Genomic DNA, 10,331 nt, shown 5'->3' on the forward strand with positions numbered 1-10,331 from the left:
TAAGCATGTTAGCATGCTAACATCTGATAATCGGCACAAAACACAAAGTCGAGGCTGATTTATTATTTTTGAGAATAAGTGCTGCAACACTCAGTTCCATGCTCCTTGGTACCACACTGGAGCAGAGTTTGGATTTAGATCATGGTGAACAAGAAGGCTCATAAACCTGAAAGAGGGAGTTCCAGACCAGACGTGCTGCTGCATGTTACTTTACATGCTGGCAGCCCTGCCAAAAGGGCATAACAGTAGTCAAGGTGAACGATGACCGGTGTAACAAGGAATTGACACAGCCAGTCAGATTAGACCTGATCTCTCTGATGTCACATAGTGCGAGGCAACATGACCGAGTGGTAGATGTGATGGTAGTTGGTCGCCAGTCACGATGCCCAGATTTCACAAATGTCAACCTCATGGTGACACTAGAGGAAAACTCAGGTGATAGTGTTAGGATACATTATCTGGGAACCTGCCAATCCCCCCAGTAGATGTTGACACATTTCACAGGATATGTAAAAACATTGACTTACTGGTGGTGCTAGAGGAAAAGTCAGGGGATCGTCATAGTCATAAGGATCCATCCTCTGGGCACCATGGATATCCGTACCAAATTTCATGGAAATCCATTCAATAGTTGTTTAGATATTTCAGTCTGGACCAACATTGCCATCTCTGGAGCCATGCCGCTATTATAGCTAAAAACTACAAGCTCCTAGAACTGAACAAAGCATCAATAAGTGCACACACATGGTCACAGAGCCCCATGAAAAACACAGCAAAACACTTTAATCAAAACTGTGTGAATTCAATGGGCATTCAAATTCATTCATATATATGTAAGACAGAATGAAAGAAACACAATGTAAAAACAGTTGAATGCATTTCAGAGAATGAGGTAATACCTAGTTCATCTGAGGTGAGTCTTTCTATCAAGGGCATGATAAAAACAGTATGCCCGACAGTGCCCTGGATTTCCCTTTTGAAAGGCTGCCAACCTGTCAGGCCTTAAAGTGTGTCATGATACGCTACACGGCCTGGAATGTAAGTGTTTGCGTGCGTGTGCATGTGTGCGCGTGGTTTTTCTAACACAAACAGCTGTCGCAAGTGTTTTGATTCATCCCTGTGTGTGAATGGTCATATGGTTTCCTTTATTATTCCACTTTCGAGATCAGTGTATGTGTGTGTGTCTGTGCGTGTTTGTGCCTGTGCTGTGTTTGCCCAAACCGAACATCCCCACTATGTTTCAACAACCTCAGCGAGTACATTTTGTGTTTGTGTGTTACGCAACCTTTATCATCCAAAGTAGCTCCCCTCACTATCTGCACAACATGTCAGCTGCGTCTGCGGTGCTATCATGTAACTCAGTGTCCTAAAGGTTGATTGGAAATGCCTTCTGACAGTAAGTGTCCCAACCAACATTTGAGTCATAAGTGTAACAAAACGGGAACACAGGGGAAATCTGAGGCATCTGAGGCAAAGTGTTTTCAGGATGAAACATGCTGGTTACTTGCCAAATTTCAAGGAACATTCTTTATGGCTTTCAACTGCCTATGATTGAATCTTTTGCAATTCTCACCTGGCCTGAAATGAACATGAACATTTTTGACTCTCATTTAACTGCACTCCAATTGGTTATTCTAAACATTACTGAATACATGTACAGTAGGATGAAGTGTCAAACTAAATATTTGTCTCACAGAGGTGGTAAACTTTATGCAAATCACACATAAAAACACATTGTTTTCTAGTATTTCCTACTGCCTCTTGCTAATTTGCAAATGAGCAACAACTTGCTCAGCCGAAACTAACAGAGGATGACACAGACACACTGCACATAGAATTTGCATATTGTACATACACAATGTTTCCCTTGTAGGTGTGTCACCTCTGCCAGAGGGGACGTTTTTTTTCGTTTCATTCCATTTGTCCTGTCAGTAATAAAACAGTAATCGTTAATAAAAGATTCATTTTAAGTGAAAATCTCACACGGATAATTACATGGTGTGTGCCGTGTACTGAGTACCATCTAGCTCATTAATTTGCTCGCATTTGGAACAGAGTTGGTGCTCATAACCTGGGCCTATCTTAACTTCACCTCCCTTAACCTCGTCTCCCATCTTATCAGCATGCAGCACGTATAGTGCACAGAGCAGGCGAAACCCATATCAAGATTATGACAGGTTCCAAATCATAAAGAAAGAAAAAAAAGTAACAAGGGTACACTTACAGAGTCAGAGGTCATCACAAAGTTGAGATTAAAGGAAAGGGTGTTACATACAAAGTCTGCTTTGTTAGGTTAAGGACAGGTTGAACCCAATAAGGTGTCTGTTCCACCCATGACACCGATATCCTTATTTAAACTTGTTCTCGTGCCAGCCCTCGTTTCCGCAAGTAAATAGACAAAATATACATATCCAGTAAAGTCTTCCATATCAGCAGTCCTGTTTGCAGTGATATTTCATGAGGGTCACATGCTCCTTGGTTGAATTGGTGTCACTTTTTGTGACCCATGTGGTCAATACACATGTAGAGATTAGCTCCCATATCTTTTCAAGGGCTGTAAAGTAAGGTACCTTTTGGTAAGGTAACAGTTTGACATTTTGTGAATTACATTTATGTTATGTCTTGTTTGTTTAATCTGTAGAAATTACGTGTTCATTTGTGAGCCTTAGAGGTGCTGGTTGATGGGCTGTCACTTTGGACAGAGCCAGGCTAACTGTTTCCCCCTGTTTCATGCTAAGCTAAGCTAACTGGCTGCCGGCTCCAGCTTCATATTGGGTTGACAGATATAAGAGTGGTATCCATCTTCTCAGCTAACTCTTTGCAAGAAAGATTGTGTATTTCCCAAAATGTTGAACTATTCCCTTTCACAGTCGTTCAGACTGACTGCAAACAACTTGTTCACATGCAGAAATGCCTTGTCCCACTATTGTATTTGGTCTTGGGTGGTCTTGAAGGTGCATACAAACCCTGCAAGGTGTAAATAAACATAATAACATATTCTGCAGGTACGCAGAAAATGTTTGGCAGACACCTCCATGTCTCTCAGTCTGCTTAAGTTGTAGAGATGATTGAAATGTATATTGTACTTGGGCATGTCTAGCTGGCTCACTGTACATGCAAATACTACAATCATGCATGCTCATGTCAGAAAAAAATGAGACTTACATACACCCATGTGGCCTGGTACACATGGTTGAAACACTTAGATACTGTTTACTAGAACGACCAAGTCATCAAACTTTTTGACATCTGGCTGGAGACACACTGGTAATCTCAGGAACAGCTGGCCTCCTGGGTTTTTATGTGCCTCAGTGTCTGGCAAAGAATAATGCGTTAAATAAACATCTTGTAAGCAGCGGCTCATGATGATGGAAGAGGTAAGAGGAGAATGGCCAGACTTCTACACCTTCTATAAACAGAAACTGCTGGGTCACAAGTATGTACTGTAAATAACACACAGTATATTTATAGAATGTACATCCGTTATTTACAGTAGTATGTCCTTATTTAGGATATGTCTGAGATTAGCAGATTAATGCGGAGGTTCAATTCTAACCTGTCACGATCTTCTTTCTGTTCTTTCTTGGATCCATGCCATGAGGAATACAGGCTTCCCTGGAGGGCAAAAATGGATTCTTATGTGCTCACTGAACTGTATGTGATGTGATAACCATTTGGATTAGACCGAAAATGCTGCATGCTGCAAGTGTAATTTGCTTTTGAAAAGCAAAAACCGTCAGATATCAAACTTTTCCAGCAGTGCGCAAAAAGGTGTTTTGAAAATAAGGCTGCAGATGAGTCATGGCATGCATCACACACACATTACAACACCCTCTGCCCTGGTTTTTGTTGTGATGTTTATTAGAGCAGACTGTCCTGGTTTTGAGGACGTGAGACGTGTGCTTATTCAGTATCACCACTTGACCTCAGCTCACTCCATCTGCTGCGAGTAAATCTGTCACCTTGTTTGAACTTTATGGATCCCCTGAGCTCAGGGGCCCACACTGAACGACTCATCCTCCTCCACCCGACCACAACTGTTAACACCCACTGTGCAATAAATGTCCGTACTGCTGGAATGAGACATAATCCAAATTGTAGTATTGGCATGATTTTGCACCATGTGATAACAGGGTTAAAGCAAGAAAAAAGAAAAAAAAAAGATAGCTGTTAAATGATTGAGGTCATCCACAGTGAGCTGTTGTTCAGCTACTGTAACAAACTAATTAACAACACAGTTTAGGTGCATGTGTCATTCTCTCACATTATGTAATTGTACTGGGGGGGGGGTTGTTATGCCAGGTGGCCTGCAAATGCACCGGAAAATTACTCAGCTGCAACAACCGTGAATCCACGAACACCCTGTGATCATTTACGAAGCGAACATGCCCTTGCCCTTCGTGTCCTCTGTCCTCCTCTCAACTCTGTCCTCCCTCCTTCTGCTTTGTGTCCGGTCACATCCTCTCTTACTTTCCTATGCTATCCTGCCCCCTCCCCTGCTCCCTCTTGGCTTCAGCCCCGCAGATGGTCGAGCCACTTGCTCCGCTACACGGGAGATCCTTTTTAAAAGAACGCACACAATGTGGTTAGTGAATGATGGATTTCATGTAACGTTTTGTTGTGATACAGTTTTATATGTACTACTTGTTTGTGCCGCAATAAAATGTTATATGGAGGCATTTTCTTTTACATGTCACTGCCTGTGCTTCTGCCAGAGGGACATTCAGGACATTCTCTCAAAAACATGCTTGCTCTTGTAGTGGTATCCCATCATCTGTTGCCTTCCATGCCCCCGCTCTGCTGGTCTATCCCCACTTCTACGAATCTCACTCACAGGCCGGAGTTTTTGGACCCAAAAAGGACTCTTTGAGCCAGCAGTGGGGACATGACCCCAGTGTTAATTCCTTTGTTGATGGAGAAGTCCTTTATTGATGTGGCTTTTGAGCAGCGTCACCACAGTGAGCAATCAATTCACCTGAACTGACCCTGAAAAGTACACAAACCACTGCAGTGGGAAAACACTCATATCTCTGACGTAGCGCCGTTTCAGGGTACATGATGCATTAAGACGATACATTTATAAATCATTTTTAGGTGCATATTGTAACACTCAGTTAAGGGATGCAGTAAATGAAACTCTGGAGCTGAGCCAGGTTTTGGTTGAACTGTCAACCAACAATGTGTTACAGGTTTCACTGATGTTTAGGACATTGTAACGTGAGAGTGAGGTGTACGGCGCTGGCTGGTGAGTGCTCACCGCCCTTTGCTGAAATTGAAGAAGAGTGCGACTAATTGTGTCAATATGCGCTTCACACAGTTTCGACGCATATTGTGCCATGTCCAAAATCACTCCCTTATTGAACGGGATTACCAGCCGGGGCAACAGATCTTTCTGTAATTACAATTTAAGCACAATGTCAATGACATAAGGGCCTCAAGGTGCTTTATTTCTTAATCCTGAGGCCTGGGCTGGAAGAGAAGCCCTGTGCCAGAATCTAGCATCGAGATTTTCAGTATTTTTGTGCTTACTTCCTAAATGAATGTGGTTAATCTATTTTAATTTGCGAAGGGAGTGGAAGTAAGGCAGGTCAATGCAAGTGTACTGAAAATAACAGGTGGCATGAGAAACAATACTTCTGCAGTATGATACTTTATGTGGACTGTAATGCGATATTCAAAGCTAATCGTTCAGAACTATTCACGAGATGGTTGGTTGGCTGTTCTTGACCTTTTTACCGTTGCCACCTGCAAAGCTTTGTTTTGCATTTCTCACACTGACTATATGCTATAGTACAATTTCCCCCCCCCAATTTAGTTAAATGATTCCATTGTCATAGCATACCTAACAATATTGACACAACTGCATACATTGTAACTTATACTGGACACATATGCTACACATGTTTTCATTTTCATGCTACATAAATTTGACCCTCAGGAAGTTGAATAATACCCAGTATATAGTTTAGCGCTGAAATACCTCTCTCCACAGTTAAACTTTAATGGGAATCTATCATGCACTACGTGTACTGTAAAGAATTTATGTGGCTAGGATAGAGATTCTTGCACATATACGTTTCCATAAAATCTCTCAATTTATGTGTGGAAAGGCACACATAAAGTCTAAGGTTTTTATGGGAATGTACAGAGTACGTTCAGTTGGCAACAGAGACCTTAATTTTTCCCAGTGTAAAATATCAGTTGAGAAATAAAATAAACCAGATTTTGTCTCAAAATGTCAAAATATAATGATGCGTCCAACATCAACTTGACCACCGTCACAGTTTTCAATTTCCAATTAATTGTTGATGCAATTAGTAGTGGTTGTGTGGTTGGCAAAAAACCAACCCTGCTGTTGTTGTCCTTCATGACCTTACTCTCCCCCTCTCACTCACGTACACTAACTGTACATACACACACACACACACACACACACACACACACACACACACTAGACCTAGAAAAAGTGACTAAGACAGTACTTTCAGTATAAAATACATTTACAGATGAGCGACACAAGAATGAAACTGTGCATGTGAGATAAATACCAAATTGTTTACAGATGATGGAGATGAAGGAAAAGCAATGAGTTTGCATGGAGCCGCAGCCACCCATTCATAGTGGTGGCCTTTGGTTTGGCCTGTGTATGTGTGCTGTGTGATGTTCAGACATTTAGCCTTTATATTAATAAACTTTCCCATACTTTTACATGCTTTTGGGATTAGTTATACTGTGTTTGAAAGCATGGAGGGGAGAAGAATTGTATTAATCATAATCAACTGATTACAGCTATATTAAACTGTCAGAATAAACTGTCATTGTTGGGCCAGATTTAGATTATTCACATCTGACCTGCAGGCCTTGAGTTTGACAGTTTGAAAGAGGTGCTTTGTTTGCTAATATATTTCATTTGCATACTGAACTGCGAGTTTACCTGATAGAATCTGTTAATCCTAAAAGAGACTTACAAAAGATTTATAATATAATGTGAGATGTTTATTCAGCTGTCAGATTAGCTGTAAACACATGAATCCACGTGGGTGAAATGAGAAATTCCAAAGCAAAGTATTTTTCAGGAAATCATGCATCTAAAGGTTTAAAGGAGTTTAACCCATATTTTACCATTTTTGTTGTTGCTGTACGCTTTCCCCTTTTATTCAGAGTTGTCCACAAAATATTTCAGGGCGCTCCCTCGATATTGCAGCGTGTCCTGCTTTTGTCATGACTTTGTACAGCACTTCAAAAGCCATCCAGTCTGCTTTCTTCCTCTGATGTTTGTATGGGTGCCAGCCCTTTTCTTTTTCTGATTTTCCGTCTTTACATTTTCTTTGATGTAAAATATTCAGTTTGACAGATCAGAATTATGAGGTCCACTCGTGTCCTGGTTTGACCTTCGTATCAAAGACTATTTGATGAAATGAAAGACGTCCTACCATGCCGACAATGACAACGTCTTTATCATTTATTTCATTTTTAAGTTTATTCACTCTTGATCAGTTATAACTCAGTGGAAACGTTTGAAGTTGAAATAAATTATTTTGATCAACGCTCACTATTGACATACTCTCGACGATGAACCTACTGAACTACAGAGAAATTCAGAACGGATGTACATACATGTTTTATTTTGAGCATCATTTCTTTTTGGTGATTAGTCCAGATGACCCATTATTCAGTCTTTTGTCGAGCACAATGCTGTCCAGTGCAACTGACTTACCGTGCAACTGACTTACCGTTACATGTGCAACATAGAATAATGCTAATGTCCTCTAACACAGTGAACACTGACTAATCCCCTTGACAAGTCACTTTGTCATTTTACTAGCCTCTGGAGGCTTGGAGAGTGAGGCCTGAGATGATAACTGCCTCCTTACAGGGACAGTTCGTCATAGGATTGAATAGGCTATGTTTCATTCAAGTGTTACAATATGTGAGAATCATTTTGCAAGCTGGAAACATTTTAATAAATGTTAACTTGGTGGAGTTTTTTGCCACACATACATGGTGATTTAATGGAGCTCCAATTCTCTGTAATTTATGGGTTCTGTGTGTTTCTTCCCTAATGAGGCTTGGGTTGGTGGTCTCCTGTCGTAGAGGGCCTGTAGCTGGCAGAGTGCTATTCGCAAAATAAAGCCCTGTATGTTCAAATACAGCAGTTAGACAAACAGGCAAATTGAGCAACGCAACAGAGGTTGAATCAGGTCAGCGAGACGAAGGTTCATTGAGCGAGTCTAATGCAAGTGGGACTAACCCCCAAAACAAATTAATTTAGTCAAAGTCAATCAACGTTGCTATTTGTATTTGGCTGTGCCAAAACAGAGTGACGGTGACAATTAGGAATAATAAGGCCCCTCCATTTGTTCTCATGTCCCCATGAGGGGTAAAACTGAAGAAACTGCCGGCTGAATCTCTCAAACTAAAATCACAGTTGGGTCTGGTCTCACGGAGGCGACCGTTGAAAGTGTTAAGTGGAGCAGAGAAGGTTTTGGAGCATTTAACGCCTGTTAGCAGACATGCAAATAACTCCAGCATCAGTCTGATGATGCAAGCTGCAAGCTGCTGTGTCAAGCCTTTGTATAAGTGAAATGTCTGGTTGTGTGACCTCTTTACTCTTTGGTATGTTAACTCAATGGGCCTCATTGAAGGCTAGCCTGGTCCCAGGCATCTGTGACCTTACTTCAATTTTGTCAGATGGAAACAGAAAGAACATGGTGTACTTTATTAGTCGTGGTTTAAAATGTGGTTGTGGTGGCTTTGAAAGTATCACAGTAACAACTCTTACCTAAAAATTTACATGACCTATTATATTATTTTATATTCACTTAACCATGTGATGGGCCTCTGTAGATTCAGCCACTCATCTTTGTGCTTTGATTCTTATACTATATGTGGTCTGCATATCAGAATGAGCTGCTTCAACCCTATTAGGCTACACGTTTGACAAAGAAGCAGCTGCCCTGGTCCTTATTCACTTTTAGCACCAGTAATGACGACATGGCCACTGATGTTCTTGTCAGAAACGTTCTTCTTTCAAGCTCGGATGCTCCACCGGCACAGCACTGTGCACAGCTTAGGGTCAGGAAGTTACAAAGGTAACATCGCTCTTTTTGTCCCTTCTCTCCTTCTCTATTTGTCCTACCTGTCAAGCTGAGCTCCTCCTCTGCTGTGCACACCTTCTCTAGTACTTTCTTCTTTGATCTCCTTTTTCTCAGTCAGCTCCTTTCTGAACTCCTCTTTCAGGGCATCACATTTTCTCTGTAGTTCGGTTCAGCCTGACAGGGTCTCCACGCGCTCTTCCGTTTAGAGGCTTTATTTCCTTCCTGGCTGAGCCGGTCACATTGTCCTTTTCCATGAGTTCCTCTTTCAGCTGGCTCACCTTCTTCTGACATGTCTCTCATTTCCTTCAGCTCAGTGCTCCTCCAGCTGTCACAGGGCCTCGACCTCTTTCCGATCGTCCTATAAACACAGCTGTAATCCTGTCTTTGTCCTCCTGCCAGGCACCTGCCATCCTTTCATTCTTAGATTTTTAAGTGATTAATTAATTAAGTGATCTTACATCACTGGACTGAGCTAGCTTGCTTCACTAAGGTCTTTACCTAATAAAGTGGCCACTGAGTGTACATTTAGACATTTAAAATGACACACAAAGCACATACGCACGCACACCTGGTGTAGACTCAGGAACAGCAGCATAAAATTCAACAGCACGCCCATTAAGCCCAACTGAACATGACTAGGCAATACTAACTACAGTCTTAAAGTATAGAAGGTTCACCCGTGATGATCACAGCAAGAGCTGACCCGGGCTCGGTGTTGAAATAATTTCATTATACATTAAATTATTTAATTATTGTCAGTCACTTCTCTTTTAAAGGATAACAGGAACAAAGGGACAAAGAGTTCAGTCTGCGTGCCACCGCTGATGTTCTGATGCCAGTTTCTATCTGACTGACAGAAGAAAAGATTCTTTCTACAGTATCTGCTGCTGTAACAGGGCTGGAGGACGTCAGGATGTGGAAGAACACGGTCAAAAATATCAGCACAGCTCTGTTTGGACGAGCACTTTCTGCTTCAAGCTCAATGGTGACCTCAGTTAAACTTGAAATGTTTCATTTTCAGTCATTTTGACTTCTCTTTCTTTAATTTTAGGTTTTAGCAGCTGTTTTGCAATTTCTCCACTCAAGACTGTATGTAGCTGTGGAAATGATGTTTTTATGTTCTGGGAGATTCCTTTATAATAAAGAGAAAAGAGAAAAAAAGAAAAAAGAAACATCAAAAAAGTTGTTGATGTTGTGGGTTGAGAAAGACAACGACACACTGCAGTGTCTTTA

The sequence above is a fragment of the Enoplosus armatus genome, chromosome 19 (assembly GCF_043641665.1).
Source record: "Enoplosus armatus isolate fEnoArm2 chromosome 19, fEnoArm2.hap1, whole genome shotgun sequence".
Taxonomy (NCBI): domain Eukaryota; kingdom Metazoa; phylum Chordata; class Actinopteri; order Centrarchiformes; family Enoplosidae; genus Enoplosus; species Enoplosus armatus.